Consider the following 9,120-nt stretch of genomic DNA (forward strand, 5'->3'; position numbering starts at 1 on the left):
TATATATAATTTTACATCTTTTTCCTGCTTATATCTTTAAATTAAAAAGATGTACAGCCCTGCCTTACCTACACAGAGGAAGAGTGAAACTTCCCTGATTGCAAGGGCTGTCAAAGTTGATTTTTAAAAAAATCTATGACACACTTTTGAATACTAGAATTTTTGGCAACATACTTGAAGGGATTTCAAAAGTTTACTAAACAAGTCAATAATAATAATATAGTCCTACTGCACAATAACAATGCCTCATATGGCCCAAGGAAGCATAATAATGTTTACCAACATGTTTATTGCCATGTGTCAATGCTGTGTTACAGTTTGAGTAGAACAGTTCCCTGAGCACCCTCACTTATATACACATGAGGCAAGTGAACATTCAATCTCTCTGGGCACTTGGGTGATATTGTGCTGTGACATCTGCTTAATATTATGTGATGTTACCCTATGCCTTTTCCCACCACAAGCTAAACTCCAGTTTATTCTATATTGCATGACCTGCTCAACTCAATATTCTTTGTGCCAGTCATCATAATATTTTGTATGTTCAGCTGTTGCAAAATTATATTGTTTCTTAATTCTCAAGAAGGGTTCGGTGCACACCTGCTGAGAACTGTTACTCCAGGCTGCAACGGGAGGATGTAGAATGGAGTAGTTAAGGGCATGGGCTCTAGTATAAGAGAGATTGCAGTTTGAATGCTAGGCTTCTCACTATGTAAGCAACCTTTAGAAAAATACTTAAGCTTTTTAATTCAATCCAACAAATTGGAAGGCCCGTTTATGCCTTCAAATTTGTTGAAGGCATGCAAGGTACTGTTCTAGGTGTTTAAGGGGCACAGTAGTGAACAAAACAGATGAAACTCCCTGCCTTCATGGAGATGACATTCTAGTAGGGGGAGATAGACAATAAACAATTAACATAATAAATAAGTAAATTCTGTGATGTGTTAGAAAAAGGTAAGTGTCATGGAGTAAAGAAAAAGTTGAGAAGGGTACCTGGACATTGGTTTGCTAAGGAGAGAGTACATGTTGCAGTATTAAAAAGGGTGGTCAGGGTAGTTCTTATTGAGGTGACATTTGAGCAATTAGCTACATGGCTATCTGTTGTAGGCAGATGTATTCCTGGTGAAATCAAGGAACAGGGAGGTAGTAGTGGAGGGGGTAAGGAATGATTGAATTATGAATATTTTTTGAAGGTGGTGCCATCATGATTTTATGAAAGATTGAGTAAGGTGATTGAGAAAAAGAAAGACGTCATTCTTGACATCTTTCTTAGACCTCCTCTTAGCATTACTGAAAAAAATTAAAGGTGTAGTTTGGAGCAGGTTTTCCTTATTTTTTCATTGTGGGAAAAGATCAAGAACAGTGTTGTGTATATACTGAGATACCTATTAGAAATCCTAGTAGAGATTAATATTGAATGTCAATTGTAATTGAAAAATAAAAAAAAAATTAAAAGAAAAGAAATCCTAGTACAAATGATATTGAGCAAGAAGTTGTATACACAAGTCTCAAGTTCAAGAGAGAAGTCTGGGCTATAGGTATAAATATGAGAGTCTGAAGTACAGAGATGACCATGAGACTAGATGAGACCACCTGAGGAATGAGTAGAAACAGAGATTTCCAAGGATTGAATCCTGAGCCCCTACAGCCTTAAAAAGTCAGAGAAGGGGCACAATCAGTAAAGGAGACTAAAGAGTGATCAGTGAAATTGGAAGAAAACCAAGACATTGTGGTGTCCTGAAAACTAAGGGAAAGAAGTGCATCAAGGAAGAGGGACTGATCTACTTAAATGTTGCTGACGAGTCAGGGAAGATTATGACTGAGAAATGACCCATGGATTGCAAATGTGGAGGTTATTGGTGACTTAACTGGAACAGGTTTTATGGAGTGGTGGAGACAAGAACTTGATTAGAATGGCTCAAAGAAAAAATTGAAGAGAGGGAATAGAGACAACTCTTTAATAACGTTTGCTGTGAATGGGAATAAAGAAATGGAAGGTAGCTAGCAAATGAAGCCTTAGACCTTCTCTTAGCATTACTGAAAAAAATTAAAAGGGACTCAATAAAAATTTTTTGAGTACTGAGATAGTAAATGTAACATGTCTATCACATAGTAGGCACTCAATAAATGGTAGTTATTTTTTTATAATGTTAACAGTAGAATTAAAAGCATATTCTGATACCTTTTAAAATAATACAGATTTTAATGTCTTAGACCCAAATATGAGTCATTGTATGGAGGAAAAAAATCTCAGAATAAGTTTTGCTGTAGTGTATATCAAACCACATTTCACAAGATGACCTCCAAAGAACACATCTGCTGAGTTTTCATTGCATTTGTGTTCCCTAGGATATAGTAATTATATGTAACTACCAGAGGCCTAGGAAAAAAAGCTTCTTTCAAAAATACAACCTTCTCTCTAAATGGGACAAGCATGTCCATTAGTGAGCATATCTCTTGAGTGTGACAAGGCCATAAATTTGCCCTCCTTTTTTCCTGCATATACATTATTTTTCCTCTCTCATCCCTAATTGCCAAGTTAAATGTTACACAACTAAACTAACATCTGAAAATTTTCTCCTGTCCAAGCCAATGCTCCTTCTAAAATCTTTTTAAGAAGGCAAATGAACAATATTACATAAGCTACAAGTTAAAGGCTGCACAGACCTGAAGAAAGTTTAGTTGCGAAATAAAATAAAACTTAAAATGAGGTTAACCTAACAAGTATGTATTGATATACACAATAGTTAGGGTATTGTATGTTAATTAGGCATAAGTGGTGAACAGTTGGTGTGAGTGATTCAAATTAGTTACTCTTTTATACAGCCAAGCCTGATTGTATACTTCCTCTTCATTAGTTTCCTGGGCATTAATATTTCTATTAATGATAATGTTTTCCAAAACACCATTTTCTGTTGTTTTTGTTTATTTGTTAATTCCTTTCTGTTTCAAAGGAAAGATGTTCTTCCTTTCTAGGATACATCCTTTCATCACCTCTTTAGGAACCTGCCTCTGTCAAAGCCCTTTCTCCCATTATCCAAATCTGTCTCTCTCTGCTCTGGCATACTAAAATTCCTTCCCCAGAACCTGTCTCCTCCTCAAGCCACTATCCATTCTTCTTTTTTACAACATCAAACCCTTCATAGTCCTCAGTTTCTTATTTTGTAGTCATTCTTTCTCCCCCTTCAACCTAGCTCTTTCCTCTGCTGCACCACTGAAACTACTATAGCAAAGATCACCAGCAAGGACCTACTAATTGACCAATCTGATGATTTCCAGTCAGCTCTTATCCTTTTCAACTTCTTGTAGCATTCTAAACTATTGACAACCCCTCCATGTTGACTTTTTGTCCTCCCTCAGCTTTCTTGACACCATTCTGTCCTGGCTTTTGTTGACTTTTCCCAGGGTTCTTCCCTCAGTCTTCTCTTCTTGCTTTGCATATTCTCCCAAAGAGAGAAAATTTACTTCTCTGGCTTTTGTTATCAATAATATGCTTATAAATTTCAGGTCTATAACTGCAGCCCAAATCTCTCTATTGAATTCCAGCCCTATATTTCCAACTCTTATTAGACAGCTGCACCTAAATCACTCAAACACAATGTCTTCTCACCCAAACTCATTATCTTCAGCCTCTCTGGCCCAGACTATGCCATTGCCCAAACTACAAATCTGGGACTCATTCTCAATTCTCTCAAATGTCTAGACACCCACATTCAATTTGTTCCCCAGTTCCAAAATGCCTCCGAAATCCTTACTCCTCTCTTCTTCTCCAGGAACCATGGGCTTGGTTCAGTATCTCTGCATTTTTTACATGAAGTCTCTCCTCCCCTTCCTATCTCCCACTAACTCTACTAACTTCAACCACACCGAACTACATAGCCTTCCCTGAATGTCCGATAATCTTTTACACTAAGGAGCAGAGTCTAAATTACTTATATTTTTGAAATGTATTTCTAATATTGTAGGAAATGCCATCTGTGTTCAACCTACAGTATATGCAGGCTCCGAGCCAATTATGCTACATAACTGAATATTCAGTGCAAAGAGGCTCTGAGGCTGATGGGATGCAATGTGCTTTGTTGTACTAACAGGGCCCAGATGAGCCCCTTTGGGTCCCTGGCTCACAGGCCTGTGGCCCCCTGCCTCTACCCCTCTCTGGAAGTATTATGTAGATTATAAAAGATAAACTAATGACCAGGTTTCATTCAGGGGACTCCTACCTTGTTCTGTGCAATAGAGATCTGTAAAAGGAAAATGCTCATTCTCTCACCCAAAGCAAAATTGAACCCTGCAGGGAGCTGGAAAAAGCAGGCCTAATACCTGGCAGCAGCCTTTCCCAGTGCCCTTCACTCAACCCATTTGGAGAGAATGGATCTGATTGCAGTTCACTCAGCTCATTGTTAAGGAGTATTCAGATTTAACAAAGGTGTATTTTTAAAATGTCTGTCTCATTGTTACTTTTTTTTTTTTCAGATAAGAAGTCTTAGCATAGTACAGTATTTCTTAGATCTTTTCCTCATTTTTCCAGCCATAGCTCAAACGCAGATCTTAACTACATCATTCCTGGGCAATTATAAGATCTCTTCCTTCTGTGTTAGTCTGCATGGCTCCTCTTTGCAAAGTTATTCACTTATTTATTTGGTCAGCCTGTCAGTTCATCAGTCAGTTAATAAGCACTAATTAATAGTTGTGCATTGGCTACTGTGCTAGGCCCTGAAACAGGGGAAGGGGAGGGAGATATAAACTAAACCAGAACCCCACAAAAGGTCCACAACTCAGTGGGGATATAGACATCTCTACCTGGAGAGACATCCTTCTCTTCTCTGTGTGAGCAATTCCTCCTGTTTCAACACTCAACTCGAATATCACAGGCAGAGGTATTTGCTGCTCCTCTGTGCTCTGCCAGTGCTGTTTACATCCTCAATGGGCTGCCTATTGCATTGGATTGAACATTCTCTCTTGAGACAGTGATGCCCTGGAGAATAGGGACTATGACCCTTGGACGTGTAGGGCATCAGAGATGGTTCAAACCACGTCACATGAAGTAACACAACAAAAGTAAAAGTTAATGCTAAACTCAGTTCCAGAGTGCCGTTTGTTTGAGGGCAGGAGCATCATTACTCTGAATGCCTCTTCTGCAGCAAGACAAACCTGCTTGCTCCTCCATGAATAATCACTGATTTGCCTGTCTCCAACTCCCAGAAATCCTGTTTCGGGGCTACCTCTTGTCGTAGCCCAGTGCTTCTCAAACTTGATGTGCGCACAAATCAGTTGGGGATGTTATTTCAATGCATATTCTCAGTTAATAGGTCTGGATGTGGTAATTGAGATTCTGCATATCTAATAAGCTCCCAAGTGAAGCCAATGCCGCTGGTCTGAGGACCACACTTGGAGTAGGGAAGATGCTAGCTAGCTTTCTCTAGTCTCTTTTAGTCACTTTAGTCAGCACCCCCATGGACACTTGCGTAGAAATAGCTGGTACCAAGGCACTCAGCTGAGAAGGATAATAGGGGTTGAAATCTAAACCATGTTCACCAAGCCCTGCACCCTGGTATGATACTGGCCACATCTGCTGGGGCTCTGTAAGCTATGCACATCCCCACAACTGCATCTATCAGAAGCGAGCACCTTTTTTCTAATTCACACAAAGGTGCCATATGATCTAGCAGCCTCTTCCATGAGTGACACCCCAGCCCACCCCACTCTTGTATTGTTTGCTCCTTTCTGGCTATCACTCAGGTTGATGATTCTATATACAATTTGATTTTGCTGTCACTTGCTTGTGCGCCCCTGAATTTGTTGATATGTGAGAAGCAACAGGATGTAAAAGAGCACCGTTCTCTTCATCACAGGATTTGGGCTCTAGCCCTAGCTTCCTTTTTTTTTTTTTTTTTACTTACTTCATAATGTCAGTCAAGGCACATAAACCCTCTGAGCCTTGGTTTCCTCATTTATCAAATGAGGATTGGCAAGATCTGCTGGGCTGACTCCTCTGGGTTACTGTAAGGATCAAAAGTGATAACCTAGAGGAAAGCACTTTGTAAATTGTAAAGTTCTGTACAAATGTTAATGATTATTATGAAGGGGTTAGGTGGCATATCTTTAAGCCCTTTGTAATTCTCCCCAGCTTGGAAGCAGAGTGCCTTAACATGGTGGCTTCAGAGCCTACTTACTGCAGGTTGATCGACTGCAGGTGAGAGTACTGTCCAAATTCTTTCTAACAAAGCCCAACTTACCTTGGTAAATAGCGCTATGTGCCAACTGTGGAAGGAACCGCAACCCAACTCTATCACTTTGCAGAGTCAGCAAGAAGATAATGTCTGTAACACACAATCACAGTGGTTTAATGGGAACTAGTCAGTAGAGAAAGACTAAAGTACAGACACCAAATTCCAAATGATGGTTTCAAGGGTAATCTTTCACTGAGAATTTTTTTTTTCAGATGTGGAGAGTTGACTCACCTGTTTATATGCTAAAAAGAACTCCCTTATTTTGATTTCTGAATACTTTCTCTCCTAGTAGTCAAACTTATTATGGAATAAAACATTTTGATAATTGCTTTTTAATATGATGAAAGGTTGGAACCTTTTTCCAATGACAAGGAAATGAGAGAATATAATGGAATGATGTCTTGTAATTTTTATAACTTCCAAATAGCAAATGAGAGTCGTTCATTTATTCACTGAAGTTTCCTTCCAGAATCACAGAATTACTCCTACACAGCAATTAGAAGAGGGAGATGGATGTTTAAGCGTTAGCTGTAACTTGTCTTTCTGAGGAGGAGGGGACTAAGTTTAAATTGTTGGCAATGGGAAAAGTTAATTAACAAATAGAAAATTTTAGTTATTACTTCCCTGTATTCTGAAAAGTTTTTCTAAACTAAAAAGTTAAATGAACCATCACTAATTTTTAAGGGTTTTCTTTTAAAAAGGAATTCAAGGTAAATAATCTAAATTGTTTTAAGTTTTAATCTTTGCTTTAAAAATATGATTCTTTGGGAGGAAGATTTCTTATCTATCATTTCTCAAAGACCATGGCTGGGCAGCTCAATGGGTAGGAGTATAAAGCTAACAATTCCACATGTTAAGTCCATTGTAGGCCTCTCAGCTGCCCTCCATCTCTAGATCACAGCCAAACTTGCCAGTGTGTCACAGCTCACAAAGGGCACTGGGCAAGAGAAGGGGGAGGGTTTGAAACAGAGTCATCCTCCTTGAGAAATAGCTCAGAGTTGATGTTTTACTCTAAGTGACACATTTTCTTAAGACAAGGAGATATGTAACCCATTATGAATTATTTTCTTGATTGCCAGAAAGGCCAGAACAATTCTAGCATTCAGTTGCAGTAACTTCTCTATCTTCACCTCCTAGTCCATTCCTATCCCTCCTCCTTTCCTGGTGGATTTGCTGATTTTTCTTTCTTATATTTCCTTTAACTGATGTAGGTATATGTTCTCTCTCTCTCTCTCTCTCTCTCTCTCTCTCTCTCTCTCTCTCTCGCTCGCACACACACACAGTAAGCCCCTTCAAATCATCTTTAGAATTTCTTGGCTATTAGATTTAAGGACAGCTGACTCACTTAACAGCATACCCCAGTAGGTAAATGTTACTTCATCTTTACCTTGAATCTTTATTTCTTTTTGACACTTCGTTTCTTCATCTCTACTTGACATTTGTTTTCTCATCTATGTACTTTACTAGTGAGCTCTGAGAAAGGAATAACAAAAAGTTAATGAAAAAGGACATGTACGTTAGTATCCTGTGTATTCAAGCTCTTCTAAGAGCATTATTTTTTTGCTGAGAGTTGTGTGCTTCTGCCAAGAGTGAAAAAGCAGAAAATAGAATTTTTTTCAAATTTATTCAGCTTTATTGATGAAAATATATTAAGTTCACACATAATCTAAGTGAAGCATGACAAAAACAATGTATGAACTTTTGCAATTCACAAATTACAACCAGTCAAGAAGCATCAGGTTCTTCTGGTATAATAATCTAAGCATGGTGTTTTCTATGATTTTCAAGACTGAGACTCATTGTTTAATAAACAAGGATGTACAATAATTTTATGTACTTAAAATTATTTGTCTATACTGTCTCAGATATCGCTAAAGAATTCTTTAATTCATCCACATCATTAAATATTCATGACTCCAACCATGGCTACTACAAAAAAAACCCACAATTTTAATGAACTGCCACCTTATTTTTCTTAGAGAGCAATTGATAAAACTAGTTAAAATTCAGAATATTCCTCAGTCTTACACTAATGCAAAAAATGACGACTTGAATACCTATGTCATGATGACTTTCATCAATGTTCTAAGTCACACACGAACACCATCTCTATTTCTAATTTCTTCATACATCATACATTGCAGTGCACTTACTTTTCAAGTGAAAAGTAGATCATAGTGAATCCCACCCCTTATACAGAGGCTCTCAACTCCTAAGTCACCAACAATCAAACCCACAATTCACATGCATACTGTGAAGAAAATAGGATTTTGAAGATGTAGTTTTATTTCTTACTGCTTTAAACCAAGAGATTAGTTGTTACAACAAAATCACTCAGTTGCTGTCCTCTGCAGCAATGTTCTAATTTTATATTTGTCCTAATCTAAATATATGTGACTTTGAAGCCATGTCAAATCCTTTTTGGAAAAAGATGGTGTGTAAATAAAACTGCTTTTTTTGGGCCTTGTCTGCTGTTTTAGTGTTTTATATACCATGATTTGTCTCCATCATTCATTCATTAACTCATCATTTAACATTCATTCATTTAATAAACATTTAGTGAGCATATCTCCTGAGTGTGACAAGGCCATAAAGTTGCCCTATTTATCCTTTGTCTGACCAAATTTTAGGACACTCACAAACTTTGGCTCTGAATCCTTGCACAGTTTTGCTACTGAAAGTGCAAGACTCCCAGTTCTCTCCTTTGCAATATACTCTGTGGAGGAGCAAGGTCTTCCAAGATCTGAGCTAGAGAGCATTTGATTGAGACTGCTCTGGGTTACAAATGTATTTTTTGATGACTTCGAACTAGTTTCCTTCCTTCCTTCCTTCCTTCCTTCCTTCCTTCCTTCCTTCCTTCCTTCCTTCCTTCCTTCCTTCCTTCCTTCCT

The sequence above is a fragment of the Pteropus vampyrus genome, unplaced genomic scaffold (assembly GCF_000151845.1).
Source record: "Pteropus vampyrus isolate Shadow unplaced genomic scaffold, Pvam_2.0 Scaffold472, whole genome shotgun sequence".
NCBI classification, from domain to species: Eukaryota; Metazoa; Chordata; class Mammalia; order Chiroptera; family Pteropodidae; genus Pteropus; species Pteropus vampyrus.